Genomic DNA, 15,169 nt, shown 5'->3' on the forward strand with positions numbered 1-15,169 from the left:
ACCTGAAACATATGGAGATGTAAATGTTAAGACTTGGTCCTTTGATTAAAACTTTATAATTTGATTAATAATGGTTACAGTAATACAAGGTAAGGTATGCAAATGCCTGAGCATTGCACCTTTTTACATTATTTTTTAAGAAATATTAATTTAAATGCTTTAAATGTTTTGAAAGAAAACTCTAGCGATAACTTGAATTTACACTCAAGCAAATTATAGACTAGAGATAATACTATTTGTGGATATAAATAAACCTAGATTTCCTATTTTTATTAGTTTATCCTAAATTAAGAAATGTATACATAGGTAATCTATGAAAATTCAACTTTCTTTTCTAGACTTTGAGCGAAAAGAAAAATGAGGATTAAAGTCGTTCAAAACTTTTACTTACCATAATGATGCGTTTGAAAGATTAACTGGAAGGGTATTTATAATTTAGCTAGATTTAAAATTATACACTTACTTAAAATATAAGATATAGAGAGCTGAAGAAAAAAGATACAAGGTATGGAGGAATAAGCTAAAGAGCACCAAGAGGAAGCAACCGGGCATACCCCCTCCCCGCCAAAAAAACAAAAGACAAGGTCTAATCAAAACATCATGGTCAAGAAAAAGGTGCAGGGAGGGGCTTGCTAGACTTAAAAACACTTAAGGGGTAATTACCAAATGCAATGAGTCATCTAGCATTGGACCAGGTTTGGAGAGATCAATGGCAAGTATTTATTGGAAAACTGAAAACATGTGAGTATAAATCAGGTATTAGATAAGATAAAAATATGCTGACATGATTGTTAAAAAAAAACAAACTGTTAACTAAAAAAAGCATATACTAAAATGACATAAACAACAGTATAATTTTAGTAAAAAACTAATGTGTATGTATATTTACATAGAAAAACATCTGAAATAACATATACTAAAGTATTAACAGAACCATCTCTAGGTGGTGGGAACATGGTGTTATTTTTCTTTATTTACATTTTTAACTTTATGTATATTTTTCTCTGAGTGTGTGTATATTGCTTTGGCAATGTTGAAAATATAATTGGAAATGTAAAATTAATATATATGCTTTCTTCTAAATCACTATACTAATGCCATTTTTAAAGTCCAGAATCCATAACTACACTTATTATTCATTACACGAGATACATATAGTATATAATTAATATATTTTTGTCAGCCACCGTTTTGAAGAGCTAATTTTGGTGATGGCTGTCTTAATGTAAAGTACTGACAGAAAAATTAAGTGGGGTACATTCAATAAAGTAGTCATCCAAATCTGAGTACTTTATTTAACACTACGTGACTTAGAGTCAGCAGCATGTATTTGTCTCAACTGAGAAACAAAATAATCATTTTCAGGTTTCCCAACATAATTAACTTCAGAAAGCAATGTAATTTTAAAGCACCAAATAACTGGCTTCTAAACAACAAAACCTGTAGTTGAACTGGGGGCAAAAATACATAGATCCACAATCATACAAGTAACAGGCGCCTTTACTCCAGACTAAACATTTAAAAATGGCAAACCAATATAAACTTGAGTTAATACAAAACGATACCAATGAGATCAATTTTAGTTTTAAAAATAAAGCAACTTATTAGAAATAATATATATACAAATACTTGCATATAAAATTATAGCTTCAAATATTTGTATTAAAGTTCAAACAATAAATTCTAAAAGTAAAAACAAACAGAATGGCGAGACAAGGAAAGAACCAAACAAAATGTCAAAGAACCTAGTAGAAGAATTAAGAAAGCAATAAGTAATATAAAAAAAGACAATACAGTTAAAACTCACAGCAAAATTTATGTCTACATGAAAAGAAAGGTCAAGAAGATGATATATCCTCCTAGGGTAAAAGAGTATGAAAAATTACAGTTTTTCAAAAATAAAGATTACACTAAAATTGAAGGCAATGAAACAGTCTAATAAAATAATTATAATACTTTTGTTAGACTTAACACTTTTACATGATACTTTCGTGTACATTATCTGGGGTGACACAGTGAAGCTGCATATCAGTCTCACTTTAAAGACTGGTACTTTGATATTTTAAGAAACTAGTCAAGGCCACACTGTCTTGGGGACAGAAATCCAACTCTGAGCCCTTATTTGGTATGACTATTAAGTAGACTACTTGTATTAGAATTACCTGCTTATTATCACTGCACTGCATTATTGTTTATGTGACACTCCCACTAAGACTACAATTCCTTGCGGGCAAAGATTATACCTTCCTCTAGCCATCTTTGTAGCACCACCACCTGACACTATCTTTTTATAATAGATGCTCAAAAAGTCTGTTAATGAACATGTATAAAAGTAACTAAAATAACTTATTACATGAATTCGTTTAATTACTTTTATAATACACATATACAGAACCCTCACTCACAGCCCCAGTTAAAAGGGCAGACCTAGGCAGCCATGTTTGTACCAGTTAACAACAATCATGTCCCTAACCGCAACTAACTTAATGAGACATGAGCAGCCAATCTCAGACTAGTCAATCCCTGGGCGAATTAATCACCAAATGTTCTCTCTTGCAAACTGGACTCAAGAGGCAGACAGAAAGATAGTACTTAAGCTGTAGGTCTTGTGAATTTAGGCAAAGCAATAAATAACTAAAGGAAGCTCATCTGTAAAAAGAAGAGCAAAAAGCAAATATCACCTAGGAACCTGCTGAATCAAAAGACCATGGCCCCTAAAGGACAGAGAAAACAGACTCAGTTTCTATTTTTTAATTCCTATAAAACCTAACTGTATTTGTTTTCATATTGGACTTCCAAGATTTAAATATCTTTACTTGAACCAGCCTACGTGAGTTCTTTTTTTTTTTGCAACCAGGTACTATAACAGCTATTTTAATTTTCCACAAACAACTACATATTCCTGAGATTTCAATTAGCAGCTATATGCAGATAACTCTAAAACTCTAAAAATGTTCTTCTAAGCACCACATGACAGGTTTCAGACATTTAGAAAACACCTAGTAGTATAATAAACTATCGACCTAGGATTAAGAATAAAGCTATAACATCATGAGTTAGTATATTAAAATTAAAGTTAATATCCATCACCTAGGTAGCAGAAAAAAATATAAGAATCACTAAGATAGAGAAGTTTTGTGTAGATAAACTCATATACATCTTTTTTCACTTGCTTGATGCTTTCAAGATTCAATCATGTATGCATGTATCAATAATTTGTCCCTTTTTGATGCTGAGTAGTTTTCCTCTATATGGATGTGATATATCCATATTGTGGTATAATTTTTTAAATTTATTCACCAGTTGATAAATATTTAGGTTGTTTCACAGTTAGTATTATGAATAAGACCACTATAAACATTCTGGAAAAACACTGTATGCACACGTTTTCATTTTTCTTGGATAAATTCCAGGGAGCAGGAATATTGGGTCATATGGTAAGTGTATGTTTGACTTTATAAGAAAATATTAAACTGTTTTCCAGGTGGATACATCATTTTTCATTTCCACTTGCAACATATGAGAGTTCTAGTTGCTCCACATCCTCAGCAACATTTGGGATTGTCACTTGGTGTTTTGGGTTTTTTACCTTAGCCATTCTAATCAGTGTGCAATGTATCTCATTGTGGTTTTAATGTTCATGTCTCCGATAACAATGTTAATGACAATGAATATGTTTACAAATGTTGCTGGCCATTCATATATCTTCTTTGATAGAGGGCCTATTTAGATCCTTTGTCCTTTAAAAAAAAAAAATTATAGTCTTTTTTTAGTGTAAGTCCTTTATATATTACAGGTACAAATCTTTTTCAAATATAATTTTCGCAAATTAAGAATTCACATTATATAGATAGCTAAGAACTTTGGAACACTGCTAAGAACTTTGATACACAATTTCTATTACCACCAAGTGACAACATTACAAAGTAGAAATATATAAAAGTTTTCTATTGGTCCCTTCCCAGTCGTACACTTTCTTACTCTCATTCCGCCATGACTATCCAATGTGTTTCTATCAGGCACATTTTGCTTCCACAAGATACTTCCAAACATACTCACAGCATAAGTCAGTCTATTTCCTCTATCATTCCCGATTTCTCAGGAATGTATGGTTCACAACAAGCAAGTAATATTTACTGAATGATTGAAAGTATAAACCAAATTAAATAAAAAGAATTTTGTTTGAGGACTCGAAAGTCAAAGGGAGAAATATTTAAATTAAGTTAAAAAATCAAATAAAATTGACATACAAAAAATATGATTTTACGAAAATTTCAAAGAATATTATCAGTAAAATATTACTATGCTTTCAATAAACTTTAGTCCAGTAACTTCTGATCCTGAAGACTCAATTTTAGAAGGCACAAGAAAGTAAGTAAAGGCATACCTCAGGTTCAGTTCCAGACCACCAAAATAAAGTGAGCAACACTATAAAGTCACAATCTTTTTGCTGGTGGAGGGTCTTGCCTTCAATTTGTAAATAACATATTTGGCAGTGCAATAAAGTGAAGCACAATAAAATGAAGTATGCCTATAAATCAAACTGCTACTACCATACATAAGAAGCGGAAGCAGGAGACAAGAATATTCAAAAATCAGAGACTAAGCAAAATGTCAGCAAACCAAACACTGCATATTCTGTAAAAGAATTAATAGATTAATAACTCAAGAAATAACCCATGTCCTAAACTGCCTAGAGTTATATTGTCTAATACGGTAGACACCAGCCACACATGCCTATTTAAATATAAATTTTAAATAATTAAAATTTAAAAATCAGTTTTACAGTTGCACTAGCCACATTTCAAGTGCTTATTAGCCATATGTGACAGCACATATTAAAAAACACACTCATCAATGCCAAAATTCTATCAGACAGTGCTGGCCTAGGGTATTCGGCAGCCCTGACTAAAGAGCCTAAGGAAGCTATATTTTTCATAAGATTCTTTTTCTATGAAGGAAATAGAGCACTTTGCTTTTAGTATTTCTTAGTGAATACTAAAAAGAATATTCATATCATATGTGTAAGCTATAGACAAATAATGGAATATAAATACTCTTCCGTGGGTGGTAACCACAATGCTGAATTTAGCTTTATTATTCTCTTGCTTTTAAAAATAATTTTACCAAATGTTTCCCCAAAAATATATATTTTGTTCTGCCTGCTTAATTTTATATTAGCAGATTCAAATTTTTTCTTTATATCACTTGTTCTTTTCACTATTTTCACTTACTCTAAGTTCATTTTCATTCATCTAAATAACACTGCTACTCGATATACTACAAAGAGCCCAGTTCTATTTAAAAAAAGCTAAACCTGAATCAATTAAATCATCACCTATGTATCAAAGCTGTGCAAGTTACAAATACAAAGCTTAAGATTCCAAATGATTCTCTATAAAATGAATGTTTTTTCATAAACATTTAACTGATCATAAACCAAAATGAGAATAACTTCCTGTGCATCAAAGACAGATTTTAGTTGCTTTACATTCATATGTTTTCTTTCCTTCAAAAAAAAAAAAAAATTGTAGAGCATTTGTTTATCAAAATGTGGTCCCCCAATTAGAAGAATCAGATCACAGGGGAACTTGTTAGAAATGCAAATCCTCTGCCCAATTCCAAAACCACTGAATCAAAAATTCTGGGAATGGGGTCAAGTAGTCTATGTTTTAACTAGCCCTCTAGGTCAAGGGTCCCCAATCCCCCAGGGCTGTGAACCAGTACTAGTCTGTGGCCTGTTAGGAACCAGGCCACACAGCAGGAAGTGAGCAGCAGGCAAGCAGCGAAGCTTCATCTGTATTTGCAGCCAATTCCCAGCGCTAGCATCACCGCCTCAGCTCCACCTCAGATCAAGCATTAGACTCATAGGAGCACCAGACTCTGGTGCCAAAAAGGTTGGGGACTGCTGTTCTAAGTGATTCTGATGTGTGCTAAAGTTTAAGAACCTCTAGAAAAGTATCTCAACAATCAGTATACATGAGATGTTAAACACATGTATGAATAGAAATTTCTAATAATTAACCAATAAACTCAATTACTAAAAATAGATTACCCCTTTGCTATTGTTGAACTTTAAAAACTTTAGCTTACTCTAAAATATTATATTCAAAACAATTAACCAAAATATACACAAAATACAATAAAGCTACAAACAACTCTCTCTATATATATACATAGTTTACTCTCTATATGTGTATATATACAGATATAACTTTAATCCTAATTTTTTTAATTAACCATTTTCTGATTATGGTCTCTTTCTCTTTTTTTTAAACCATTTTCCCCATATATACCTTGGCCAGTTGCCTTTCTTTGGAAAATATCACATGTTCTTTTCTAATTTTTCTAACAGAAATTTTGTTCTTTATGATTTATAGTGGCTGCATATGTCCTGGGGCTCATAAATGTATTGCAAATACTTTCCCAAATGTGTAGTTTGCCCTTACACATTTTAACTTAGATTTATAACAGAGTTTTGCTTTTTTAAACTGAAAATATTTTTTAGCATACAGATAAATATAAAATATAATAATGTATCTACCACCCAGATTTAATAAATGTTATCTTACCACATTCATTTCAGACCTTTAAGAAATGTTACAGATAACAGAATTTTTTATAGACTAAAAATTTTTCATATTTCCCTTTGATTTTCTCTTTTTAGACTCAGTTCTTTCTTACTCTAAAATCAGATAGTCAACTATTATTTTTCAGATAATTTAACATTGGAAAATTTCAAACATGTAAAAAGAAGACAGCTTTTACTATTCACTTAATGGTATACCTTGTTTCATCTCTACAGGAGTCAACGAACCTTTTTAGTAAAATGCCATACAGTAAATATTTAAGTTTTTGTTGACCAATGGGTCTTTCTTCCAATTATTCAGTTCTGCCTCTGTATTGCAAAGCAGCCATAGGCCATATGTAAATAAATGGGTGTGACTGTGTTCCAATAACTCTTTAATTTTTTAATTTTTTTAATTTTTTTTTTTTTTTAGGTGAGGCAACCCTTGGTTGACCTCACAGATTGCAAGGACCTTGTCAGCTTACAATCCCTTATCTGCTTTTTACACCTACAGCGCCTAGTCTTCCTAGGTGGTCTCCCATCCAAGTACTAACCAGGCCCCACCCTGCTTGGCTTCCAAGGTCAGACAGGATCAGGCTTGTTCAGGGTAACATGGCTTGTTCAGGATCAGGCTTGTTCAGGGTAACATGGCTTTATTTTTCAAAACAGTATGCAAGCTAAATGGACAGTAGCTTACAGGCTCTGATCTATAACCCTACTCACTTCCTCATTAAAGTATATTTTGAAGAACCTCCCATATATCACTTCGTCTCAACTGTTAAGTATCGCTATACCTCTAAAAGGTAAAGGCTCTTTCTTTATACATAATTATAATACCATTATCACATGTAAAAGAGTTAACAAAAATTCTTTAATATAAATATCCAGGGTTCAAATGTTCAATGATCTCATAATTTTAAATTTATAATCTGTTTGCATCAGGATCCAAATAAAGTCCAGACACTGCAACTGTTTGATATATCTCTTAAATCTCTTAATTTTTAGTACCACTGTTTAATGTTGAGTGGGTTAAAAATGTGCCTCCCCCCCGCCCAAAATGACGTTCATGTCCTAACACACAGTACCCGTGAACGTAACCTTATTTAGAAACAGGGTCTTTGTAGAGGTAACTAAGTTAAGAATCTCAAGATAAGGTCATCCTGGATTTAGAGTGGACCCTAAATCCAATGACTTGTGTCCTTATGAGAGAAGAGCAATTTGAGACACAGAGATACAGGAGAAAAGGCTATGTGACGATGAAAGCAGAAACTGGAAGTATGCTTCCACAAACCGAAAAATATCATGGTGACACCAGAAGCTGGAAGAGGAATTAAAGGATACTGCCCTAGAGCCCTCAGAGGGAATGTGGTCCAGCCAACACTTTGATCTTAAAATTTTGGCCTCTAGAACTGTCCGAGAATAAATTTCTGTTATTTTAAGGCACTCAGTTTGTGATATTTTGTTATAGAAGCCCTAAGAAACTTACATACCTACCCAAAAGAACATTCTGCAATGTTGGAAATGTTCTATATCTACACTGTCCAACACAGCTGTTGAGCACCTGAAATGTGACTAGTGCAAATAAGAATCTGAATTTTTAATTTAATTTTCATTAATTTAAATTTTAAAATGTGTCTCCTCATGCTTTTGCTTTAAGATTTTGGGGTGGGCGGGGAGGGAATAAACTAATAGGTTGTTCTATAGCATTCCTCACAGTCTGGATTTTTCTGATTATGTCTTCTTCCTATTAGTTAACATTTTCATCTTCTGTATTTTTCTATAAGTTAATAGTTTAACTTAGATGCTTAATCAGATTGAGGTTCGATTATTTTTGAGGGGACGGGGGCAACACCACTTCATGGGTGGCATTTTGTCTTGTATCAGGAGACAAATGTTCCAGCTGTCTTTCTCTGGTAGTGTTATTATCTATGATGTTCATACGTCTACTCATTAATTTATTAGGGCTTACAAAATGGTGATATTCTAATTTTACAATTCCTTTCTCACTTGTTAGCTATACTGTTCTATAAAAATAATGATTCTATAAAAATAAACTTCCTTTCATCTACTATGTAGTTGCCCAATGATATAGTTCTTATAGGAAAGGCAGGATAAATGCTCAATTCTTTCCTTATTATTTGGTATGACAAGATGTTCCAGACTTAGCTTGTACATTTCACGGCTCAATTATGAAACCAGCTATATTTTCCAAGTATCCCTGAATACTTTTAGTGAGAAATACTGTGCAGAGACCTCAGTTTAGATGTAAACTTTTTTTAAAATTTAATTTTTAATAAAACTGTTACTTGGAATTAGCTATGGGTCAGTTGTCTGGCATAATAAACAAAAAGATTTTTAGTTACTAACATTTTATTTTTTAACATATTCACACAGGTTATAGAGCTAGGCAGAATTTTTTAGGTAATTCAATTTTCCTAAGATTCTAATAGTTTAAAATCACCAAAAGAAAATTCAATTATTACATAATTAACAATTATTAAAACACCCAAAATTCACACATATTTTCTTTTCTAAAGTATAGAAGTATAATTATATAAGAAGCATAGGAGTATAATTATAATTATATATATTTTTAATGTAGGGTTTAGTAGCAAATTCAATGACTCCAAAACAGCTTTAATTCTTGCTTTAGCCTACGTTTTGTCAACTATAGATAAAAGCATCTTGATTACTAATATTTTAAATGAACTGTTACCATATCCTGATTATTACTACATCATGGCCATCAGCTACATGTTGGTACATAAATCTCAATGTCAAAATAAACTTAATCTATTAAATCACAAAAGATAGCTACAGATATGTTGCTTTCCATTTGCACATAAGCTAAAAATTTTTGTCAAAAGAGATTCTTTATTAACATTTTACCAACACTGCAAAAAAATTTTAAAGGAAAATTTGGGGGGAATGTTTACAAAATTAAATCAAATATATTTCAAGGAGGTCCACTATTTACAATTAAGCAGCTAGAAGTCTAATGTTTGAGCAAATGTATTTAACAAATAACATTTACAAATGGCCAAACTACAAAATCAAAGACAGCACTTAAATAAATTTTTTTGTAATAGCTTACCTAACAAGCTTAGCCAATGACAAATTTATTGACCAAAATCAGGAAGCAGATACACACAAGGGGTTGGTATAGAAGAGTATGAAATAAATTAACATATACATATACACATATATTCATACACATATTCACATACATGCAACTACCTGTCTCATCTATAATTATTTCTATAAATGAACAGACTAGACTGATGGACAGATACCGAGAAGGAAGAAAGATGAGCTTTATATTAATTCTTCAGATTTCAACTGAACGCTAAAGGATTTCTTCTTTCTTGCTTTCCACTTTTCATATTTAAAAACTCCTCCTCCAACAATAAGAAATCTGGCTTCCATTACCCATAAAATATTGGTCTATTTGCTCAATCCTGGTAAACATAGAAAGTACAATAGTTTAGGATTTGCTAACCCATAGCTCTGCACAAAAAAAGGAAAGCCTACACACTAAGTTCAATATTTTTTTGAGTTCTTTTCGTCTTCAAAAGTGAGACCCTATAGTCCAAATATTGTATGCACAAGTTATTTGTGTTAATTTGTCCCCCAACCCACATGTAATTATATTATTCATTTGAAGTCAGTTGAGTTCATTTGTTTTATTCCTTTTTCAGTGGTTTTTTTCTCTAACTTTATAAATTTTTTAAATGTGAAACACTAACATAGTTCCAAAAGTCAGAACCATACAAAAAGCTATAGTCAATAATGTCACAACCTCCTCCAATTCCGTTATTCCCGTTCCCATCCCTCATTCATTCCACCCTGTTCCCACTCACTGTGTTTGTGGTTTCTGGTTAATCTTTCCCATATTTCATTTGCAGATATATGTGTATTTTCTTATGCTGCCTTCTTTCTTACATCAAGCAATATAGTATAGATGCTCTTTTGCACTTTCTTTATGGAACTCAACCATATAATCCTAGAAATCATTCCATATTAATTCACAGAAATTCCATTCTTTTATATACCTGCATTGTGTGCATGGTACCATAGCCTATTTAATCACTCTCTTCTGTATTAACATTTAAGTTGTTTCCAATATTTTGCAATTATGGATAATGCTACAATGAATAATCTTGTCCATGTGTATTCCTGTATTGCTGGAGACAAATCTTCAGAGTAAATTTTCAGAAGTAAAATATGGGTCAAAAAGTAAATGCATATGTAGTTTTGTCATATTCTGCCAAAGTCCCTTCCAAAAGAGTTATAGTAATTTGCATTCTCACCAGCAATGTATAGGAATGGGTCAGACATTTTAGTAATGGGAAAAAAAACTTATTATTAGTCACTAAGCATAAATAACTCACTTCTTTTATAATAACTTCATTGAGATATAATTCACAGACCACACAATTCACATATTTAAAGTAATAATTCAATACTTTTATTATATTCACAGTTGTGCAAGCATCAAATCACTATCAATTTTATTTTATTTTTTTACTTATTTCTTCTATGCTTACAGCACCTGGTATTCCTACGTGGTCTTCCATCCAAGTACTAACCAGGCCTGACCCTGTTTAACTTCCGAGATCAGACGAGATTGGGCACGTTCGGGGTGGCATGGCCGTAGACACCACTATTAATTTTAAAAAATTTCACCACACAACATCCCCAAGAAACCCACACCCATTAACAGTCATTCTTCCTTGCCCTCCACCTCAGGCCCAGGTAACCACTAATCTACTTTCTATCTTTATAGATTTGCCTATTCTAGACATTTTATTTAAATGGAATCATACAATAGACAGCCTTTTGTGACTGGCTTCTTTCACTTAGCATATTTTCAAGGTTCATTCATATTGTAACATGTATTAGTGCTGTATTTCTAGTTTATGGCCAAATAATACTTCATTGTATGGATATGCAACATTTTATACATTCATCAGTTGGACGTTGGTTTGTTTTCACTTTTTAGCTGTTATGAATAATGCTGCTTACATAAACACTCACATACAAGTTTTTGAGTGGACATGTTTTCAATTCTCAGGTATATATTTAGGAGTGGAACTGCTGGGTCACATGTTAACTCAGATAAACCTTTTGAGGACTAGTCATGCTATTTTCCAAAGCAGCTTGCACCATTTTACATTCCTACCAACAAGATAACCTGCTTTTAACTTGACTTATATTATTAAGCCACCTTCTATTCCAGTTCTAATAACTAGCACAAAGTAACTCTAAATGTAATGATACATAATCAGGTCATTGGTGAATAAGATTAGTTAACTTTCCTTGTGGTATCGTTGATCTAAAAATTAATCAGCAATGCATATACATAAAGTGCAGGATATAAGAGTAAACTCTTATGTGAAGAGTCTATACTTTGCTGTCTCTTATTTCTTTACTTCCACTATCCCAAGACTTTTGAGCCCTCCATTTTACCACAACTGCTCCTTTCAAATTCATCAATAACTTCCACATTGTTGAGTGGTCATTTCTTAATCTTCATCTTAATTGACCTCTCAGCAGCATTTAATTTTTAGTAACAGTGGTTTCTTCCTTGAAAAAATCTCATTTCCCTTCCATGATACCACACTTGCCTCATTTTCCTCCTTATTTCTAGACATGCCTTCTCAAGCTTCTCTTGCTCATTACCCAACTTCTAAACGCTGAAGTGCGTACATAGTCTTTTGATCTCTTCTTTATCTACACTCACTCTGATCTCATGGCTTTAAATTCCATATATATTCAGATGACTCCCAAGTTGATACCTCCAGCTCATACCTCTGCCCAGCATCCCAGACCAGAATATCAAATTATCTACTAATAGCTCCAACTGGATGTCTAATAGGTACTTTTACATGTCTAAAAGTGTATGTCCAGTCTTATTATTAAAAAAAATAAACTTGGTCCTCCTTCAGTCTTCCCTGTTCTCAATTAATAGTAACTCTTCTTTCTGTTGCTCGGGCCTAATATCCATCAGTCCTACCTTAATATCCCCAATTCAAGCACATGTTATCTATAGCCTCCTAACTGGTCTTCTCGTTTCTACACTATTCTCTACAAAGCAGCCAGGGTGATCCTTTTAAAACATGGCCTTCCTTCCACTGGCTTCCCATTTCACTCAGAGTAAAAGTCAAAGCCATGTTGTTGCACTTTCAGACAGATCCTATTTGCTTCAAACTGACTGAAAAGCAACCTGATCCCTCTTAGGTTAATGCTCCAAAACTAATACTATGAATGGATCTAAAAGAAATTAATGGGAGCCAGCTTTTTCAACTATTTCTAATTAAATCTAAGCCAAAGAAATAGATATCGAAATTATATTCTCACTTAATAACCACTGAGTAGCTCAAAAGATTTTTTTTTCTAGCTAAAAGGACAAGTCGCTCCACCTTACTAGCTTAATATGAAACAACACTCATTTTTTTTTTTTTTAATAATTCCACTATGGTTACTGTGTTCAAGTTTCCTCAGATAAGATCTCCAATGGATACAATCCCTGAAACTTGATCTCCATTTTTTCACCCTAGTGAGGCTGAGCTGAAAACCACGAGTGGTGCCCTCCATATCATCTTTGGAAATGAACATCCTTACTCTCTTCATGAATTTTTCTTGAACTCACAACAAGTCCTAATCAGTTGGTTCCCCACTTCCTCTCCTCTGAGTTTGGCCCAATCCATCAGACAGCAAAAAGTCAGTAAAAGTCAGCGAAAGTCAGTAAAAGCAGTAAAAGTCAGCAAAAAGTCAGGCACGCCACAGTGACGAAAGAGGCACACCTGGTGCTTGGAAGACACAGCTCTGACTATCCTCCTCACTCAGTAAACTAGACAGATTCAAAGAGAAAAATGAGAAGATGCCAGAGTTAAAGAAAAGCTCAAACTAGAGCCATGAATTTCAGGAACTACATAGAACCCATCAAATTAATAAATTATTATGTTCCATCTAATACCAACAAATGTCCTTGAAAAGGTATTTCTTAACTGATCAATTCAGTCTCTACTCTCAATAACCAAAAGGGGGAATTTAAATGTTCTTTTTTTCTCTACATTTACGAAAAACTTTCTTCACACTGGGACAGGCAAGAAGGTATTAAAAAGAATGTTCTTTATCAGGGCATTTTAGAGTTTAATACAGTAATCACTGTCAGTAATTATATATCCATTTTATGCCAAAAACATTTCTATTATTTAATAAGTTTTTTTACATATCTTTAATTGACAATCAGTTGGCATTAAAGTTCATGTTCTAATACATTTAACATAAACAAGCCTTTTGTTTGAATATTTTCTCAAATTTTGCTACTAAATGAGGAAAAAAAGCTTAAAATTTTTTAAATGTCAAAGTCACCTGAAGGAGAAATGACAACAGTCCGTATCTCTCATAGTCATACATCAAGTGACTACAATCAACTCTACCCAAAGGCAAACAGAAATAAGCTACAAAAAGAGCTTAAACAAAGCTCATGCGCTCTTCTCCACCCTATTTTCACGTATCAACAGTCTCTGATTGTAACAAGGCTTACCTATCTCGCTAACCCCAAGGAGGTCAGTTTTTAGCTGTTTAGATTACAGAGCAGAATGAAGATTATACAACATAATTAAAGCTAAAAATTGGTCAGTCCTGCTAAAAATTGACAAGCTGAGAAATAACTATAAGTAAAAAGGAAATAAAAAATTAAAATGCCACTTATATAAATGCACAGTAACTGGAAAAAGGTTTGCAAATAATCAAACAATTCTATCATCCTTCCTTATAATGCAATACACTATTGCTGTATTAAAGCAAAATACAAAAGTATTCATGACTATAACCCTGATAAAACAGATATTTAGTAAGCTTTAAGAAAACAATAAGAATGTATAAAGATTTTAATCAAAAATGACTTAAATAGTGTTATAAATTCACCTAAATATAACTTATGCTATCATAAATAGTGAAGAACTATATATAAATCATTAACTATCAAATCATTTTCCATAGTGGTTAATCCAAGAGCTTCTGTACTCCACTTGCATTAAGGGAATAATAACTATACTGTGAATGGGGAATATCCCTAAAATATTATCAGACCCAGAAGATCCTGGCACTCCCCTAAGGCCCTAGTCTTTTCCCCTAGACCTGGTTCAGTAAACAAAAGCAAAAAGCTAAATGTAAGCTTTGAGTTTAATTATGTACTTTAGATATTTCTTCAACAAATAAATAATTTTAAAAATAAAGGCTGAAGTCTAACATTTCTAAGTAAAAGATGCATGCAAATAACGTGTGAAGTCTTTTTCAGACAGGATGTAATAAAATAATCCTAAAACATCTGATTCAGCAGCTAGCTTTTACCTTCCTCTTCATTTATAGATTAGAGGGAGAAAATCTTTTAAAGTTTTTGTAAAACCAAAAATTTCCCTATTTTACAATGAACTAGCCTAAAAAGTAGGAACTGCATTTTACATCTGCAGACAGTGGTGTTGCTTAAAGCTGGGTTATCATTTCAAATAGCTTCTAATAAATCAAAATGGCAAAATGTCCACCTAGTCCCTGGAACGGTTTTCCTTAAAAGTTTGACCAGCATCTATTTTT

General features: G+C 32.6%; 1 protein-coding gene and 1 pseudogene across 5 annotated transcripts in view; both read right to left on the minus strand.

The window, feature by feature from the left end:
• The window catches only part of TCF12 (transcription factor 12), a 292,841-nt gene that overhangs the window by 246,017 nt on the left and 31,655 nt on the right, over window positions 1-15,169 (minus strand). The gene's annotated exons all lie outside the window — the stretch shown is intronic.
• LOC120604644 (uncharacterized) lies at window positions 11,109-11,227 on the minus strand (annotated as a pseudogene).

The sequence above is a fragment of the Pteropus medius genome, unplaced genomic scaffold (assembly GCF_902729225.1).
Source record: "Pteropus medius unplaced genomic scaffold, Ma_sr-lr_union100, whole genome shotgun sequence".
In the NCBI taxonomy this organism is placed as follows: domain Eukaryota; kingdom Metazoa; phylum Chordata; class Mammalia; order Chiroptera; family Pteropodidae; genus Pteropus; species Pteropus medius.